Source organism: Emys orbicularis, chromosome 10 (genome assembly GCF_028017835.1).
Source record: "Emys orbicularis isolate rEmyOrb1 chromosome 10, rEmyOrb1.hap1, whole genome shotgun sequence".
NCBI classification, from domain to species: domain Eukaryota; kingdom Metazoa; phylum Chordata; order Testudines; family Emydidae; genus Emys; species Emys orbicularis.
In genome coordinates this window covers 53,979,923-53,985,922 of record NC_088692.1, presented here as the reverse complement: position 1 = coordinate 53,985,922, position 6,000 = coordinate 53,979,923, and positions in this window count along the sequence as shown.

Here is a 6,000-nt window from a genome sequence, read left to right as displayed (position 1 = left end):
ACCTGAATAGCACCTCAAATACATGTAATCTTTATTGAAACTGGCTTGATAAGGATTACATCTTGATGCACAAAGGAAGTCTTTATCACTTATGGCGAGTGTTTTAGGCGCTTATAAAACTGTAATCAGGTAGGGATTATATCAGCATGATCCACATGAAATAGAATAAATCTTTTTGTCATGGTTCAGCTCATCTCCCACATAATGGGTGCTGATAATAAAAGGGTAAAACATAAAATACACAGGGACCAATGAAACTGTGGATTCAGAATCCATTGCAAGTAAAGAACATTTTTATACATTTAGAAAGAAAAATGAATGATTAATTAGTGGAAGAAGCCCTGAGTATGGTGCATTGTTATCCAGGATTATTTCATTAGGATCTGCTGACCCAATTTCTTCATTGTAAAGGGAATTACATTTTTTCACACTGTGCAGTTAGATCAATACCGAGGATGGCTCAAACTTGTTTAAATATAGTAGGTTAGTGAAAACACAGCAAAAAACCCTACTCCAGTAACTTAATGACCCACAGGGGAAATGAAACAAGAATGGGTACAAAAAGTATATATGTTGGAACTGAATTTTGGTTCATGTAAAATACATAATTCCTACAAGACATGGAAACCAGCAAATACGTTCTCATGACTAACGGGTTTAGTAAAGAAGATGACTGAATTTTTTTTGTTTTTTAAGTAGCAACACCACTTTTTGGTATGGGTCATCCTCAGTTTACGGTTTCTGCAATCATGATGAGTATGGCTGACTTGGAGATAAATTAAAGAGCTTCATTCAGGAGCTCTACCAACAGTTGAAAGGATTCACCTACTAATCTGTCAAAATCCAATAATGTTAAAACAATCAGAATCTGCTTACCACTCTACTGAAGAATTTAAAAATTGAACAGACAGTATCTGCCTACATGACACTACAGGGATGGTCAAAAAGAGAGCAAGGCAGCAATGCACCACGAGAGATGAGAAAAATAGAAGAAGAATAAGTGACCCAGAGTCACTAGAGAAGGTAATTGAGGATAGTTATTGCCATAATTTAAAATTATATTATCCCATTTCATGGAGCAGATAATTCTGTTGTCAAATCATTTAGTCTCCAACCCAAATACTTATGCATGAGAGTAACTTTATACATGTGAGTAATCCCATTGTGGCACTACTCTCATGTTTAAAGTTACTCATGTGCATGTTTGCCATGTCAAAGTGCAAATATTGCCCATTTCTGTATATTTCAAGCCTTTTTCATTTTTTCTAATCCAGTTAATATTGATCCTTCCCCACTGACATTCATTTCTGCAGTGCATGAATATTGAAACATAGAAATGAAATGAGACCTCTCTCTATAGGGCCTGATTGTCTTCTCACTTGCACCAGTTTTACACTGGTGGAGCTCCACTGACTTACTCCTGATTCACACCAGTGTAAGTATAAGTCTCAGCCTGTCTTACAATTAGATTCCTTTATAATAAGATATAATCATATCATCATTTATTATGCCCTTTATGGCATCTGTCATCTGAGTATATCAGAGCAATTTACAATCTTTATTTAAATTAACCTTCACTACATCCCTTTGAGGTTGGGAAGTATCGCCATTTTACAGTTGGGGAAACCGAGGCACAGTGCTGTCACTTGCCTTGTCCAATCACAGAGAGCTGGGAACAGAATCCAGATTTCCAGGCCCTGCTCTGATTACTGTGCCACACTGCAGTTTCCCTATAAATGACACTTCCTAATGAAGTTCTAAATGTTGATATTCTTCTGGATAATTAGATAAATAACAATATCATTTCATGTTCTCTTTTGCATATTTTCATAAATCATCATTACCAGGGAGTGAAATCACTAGCCATAATATAGAGCCTGCTCCCATTTAAGTCAATGGTAAAAGTGGTTCAATGGGAGCAGAATCAGGACCTACTAGGTTATGTAAGAAGGAGTACACGTGTTCATGAGTTAATTGATCTAGTTGCAGCATTGCTAGAATTGTTAACCTTTTTGGAAGTGAAGGCTTACGTTAAAAAAAAAAAAAAAGATGGAACCTTCCTTGAAAATATTTGTTGTTCATGCTATTTGTAATGCAATTTGCTCAGGAATATTTATGCTACAGTGGCTCAATAGAAAGACAGCCATCTCTTCCTGTCTGCAGTGCCAAAGCAACATTGTCAACCTAGACTTTTGGCTGTACGCTGCCATCGTTCTGTGTGCAGAGCTCCCATTGAAGTTAATGGGAGTTGTTTGTAAAATTCAATGGCAGAATACACTGCCATTATTTTTTAAACACATATCTGCTTTTTATGCCTCTATTTACATGGCTAAAGAAGAATCTGCATGCCACTCACTATTCCCTATTCACACTATCCTGAGCCTTTCCCTGTAAATCCAAGAACATCCAGTCTATGTACATGATGGCCTCATGGGAATTACACCTTTTATGCTTGCTTCCAAGCATTTCTGGAAAGCTGATTTCCAAATTTCAACCTAGAAAATAATACTTCTGCGATTAGTGCAGGAGTCACAGTCATTGCCTTATTTCTTTAAAAGTTATTAGTGATTGTTGATCCATTTGTTTTTGGATGGCCAATTTGCAACACCAGAAACAGGCCCAGTTTTCCAAAAGCGAGCATTCCATCCTGCAGAGCATCAGAACTCTTTATAGGGTCTCAGGTTGTTACTCAAGAATCGAAGCAGCCAAAATCATTAGTCATTTTTGAACATGTAGACAATGTTTTGCATTTCTTTCGGGCCTTCCATCTATAGAGCTTAAAGCACTTTTCACATTATTAATGAGGTAAGCATCATTACATGCCACAGGTAGGTCTAACTATAAATCTTATTGTACTGATGAGAAATTTAAATCATGGAGAAGCTAAGAGCCCAATGCAATTCCAATTGGACTCAATAGGAGAAAAATTACCAGCCCACTTTAACACAAGAAGTCTGTGGCAGAGAAACAAACAGAATCCAGCTCTCCTGGTCTCCAGGGTCTGTTGTTAAACCAGTAGACCATATCATATGTACTATGATTGCATCCAGTTTGCATGGATTGAGAGTGGGAGAAGTTATCTGCAATATCCTGCCTCGAAATGCAAAATGTCCCCCTCCCACCATTTCTTCCTTGCACTCTCAAGATCCCACAGTATGTCCATCATCTTAAATCCTGCAGACAACAGCGTAACAAGATCCAATGGGTGGAATTTAATTTAAAATGCAAATAAGGTGTACATTTTTAAATAGGAGTAGTAAATTAGAACAGCTTACCAAGGGGTGTGGATAATTCTCAATCACTTGAAGTCTTTACATCAAGACTGGGTGTCTATCTAAATTAAAAGATATACTCTAGCTCATCACAAGTTACTGGGCTTGACACAAAAATTACTGGGTAGAATTCAGTGTTCTTTGTTGTACAGGAGGTCAGACTAGGTGATCCTAAAAGTCCTTTCTGGCCTTAAGATCTTTATTAGATCTCCACTGAAGAAGAAAAAAAAATGGAGAGAATATCCCTTTGCAATCCCACCAAGGCTAACTCTCAGTCAGTCACAGGGGTGGCAGTAGCTGTTATACAACACTTTTTTGCAGTGTTACACATTCTACCTCTGCAGAACTCCCAATTCCTTATGGTCTGAGGCTGAAGCAGAGAAATGAATGCAGCATTCCCACAGAGCAATACCATTTAACAGTTAACCACTGTTTAATTTTGTCATATTTGTTTGTGAGTTATACACATACTTTTCAATTGTCAAGGAGACTTTTAAAAAGGATATTGATTTTAATTTCAAAGGCTCTTGAAAATAAAAAATGAATAACTACATTCTAAAGGACAGTAGTTTCCTCAACAGCTGTAAATAATTTATTGTTCACAACCCAACCAGATCAAAAGATACTTCATCAATTGATGTGGCAAAATCTGGTGCAAGCTGCATTTCTATTATCTCAGATCCAATTAACCATTTGGAGCAGACTAAAACATAACTAGATCAATCCAGAATCAGATTAATATCCAATCCATAATCACATTAATCACAATCTGTCCATAATTAGCCATCAGATAATCCCATTGGACAGGAGGTGACATGCAGTATCCCATTATCTCATTAATTATCTATTTTCAGTATTGGACATTGTCCCTAAGCACAAGAAAATGTTTTTAAAGGGGAAAATGATTGCAGAACTGTCCTTTTGATAAATCTTTCCTATAAAGATTGTGAGCAGATCCAAACTTCTGAGTTTTACTGCGTTTCTTTGCTTTTACACATTCTGTTATAACCCAGAAATGGATCCTTGAGAGATGTCATCTTTTAAAATAAAATATGATTATCTTCTCGGGAAGAGGAATAAATAAGACATTTGATTCATGTGAAGTTTATGAAGGAGAAGAAAATCATTCATCAAAGGTTTTTAATAGTAACATGATAACAATAGCTTTGCAAAGCTAAATCTTATTGCAGATGGTTCCTGTCCTTTTTGTAATGTAAGTGAAATTGTGTTCCATCTGTTTTAATTTTATAATGGACTTAATCCATGGCTGGCTCTGAAAGAATCAGCATTTACTGCCTTTGCAATCTGCTGCAAAAGTCATTGTTTCTTGTTTATAAATGGGATTGATACATCAAATTTGTGACAAAAACTGCAAATTATTCCAAAAAATCTGAAAACCTTATTGGCAAGCTTAATACCATACCCTGACATAACTGCAGGTACTCAGAAGTCTCACTGAAATCAATAGGAGATTTTCCTAAAAAGTGATTGAGGATTTGGCTCTTAAATAGAAAAGTAAATCAAGAAACAGTAATTGTGACTGTATAGGTTACATTGACTATTGGCAATCACACTTTTTTTTTTTTAAATGATTGTAAGTGACCTTACAGTTTTTCTGTGAAGAAATATACCCCCCCCAAAAAAGGTCATATTCATTTATTTACCAAATGCAGGTCAAATCTCCAAGGCTAGTTGATTTCAGTGCCTCTTAGCATTATAATGGAGAATATTTTTATAGACTTTTGAGCATCACCTGCTAGAACAGTTTTGGTTTAGGATCCATCAACAGTTCCATTACAAATCCTTTTTTTCTGGGATTTCTACTCAGCTGTGCATGGGGATGACGACATGTTATGACTTGCCATTCAGAGCCAAATTCTTCTCTCAGTTACACCTGTTTAAATGCATAGTAACTCTATATAGGATTCAATAGTGCAACTTCAGATTTACACCAGCATTACTGAAAGAAGAATTTGGCTTCTAGGCCAGAAAGGTGGTTATTTAGAAATAAAAATAATTTATTCCTGTTTGTTTATATTTAAGTGGAGGGAGGAGGTTGTTTGGAAGCGTAAAGAGAATTGGTAGCATTGCCCTCAAAATTGACAAATGATGCAAGAAAAACATATATTGTATTCTTATGTGTGTTTCAGTCTTACATCAGTCTCCCACTGATGGTAGTTTATTATTATTACTACAACATGTGCAAATACTGACTTACCCAGGAGCCCATGCTTTTCTGGACCAGCTGAGGGTCACACTGTCTACTTCACTACATTCTGGAGTCTCATCAATCGGACTTTGCTATGCTGGCTAGCAAACTAATTTGCTCTCTGGTTCTTTTGTTCTGTCCTGTAGGTAGACTTGCCCATTTTCATCACACTTTTGGGTTGGACTCCCAAGGTGAAATCCTATCTCTAGTGAAGTCAATGGCAAAATTCTCATTCCCTTCAAGTGGGACCTGAATTTCACCCACAAAGCATGGGCTCTTCTGTAGCAGCTGAAGAAGTCAAAATGTGTCCTTCGTTGCTTTCGATTTGAGAACTAGAGTCTGGCCCTTCTTGCTCTGGACCTTCAATGTTTATAATTGCAAAGTGATGCACACTGGAAAACACAATCACAACTATTCATATATAATGAAGGGGTAGTTCTTTGAAAGCATCCGCTCAATGTGCAGCAGCAGTCAAAAAAGCTAACAGAATGTTAGGAAAGGGATAGATAAGATGACAGA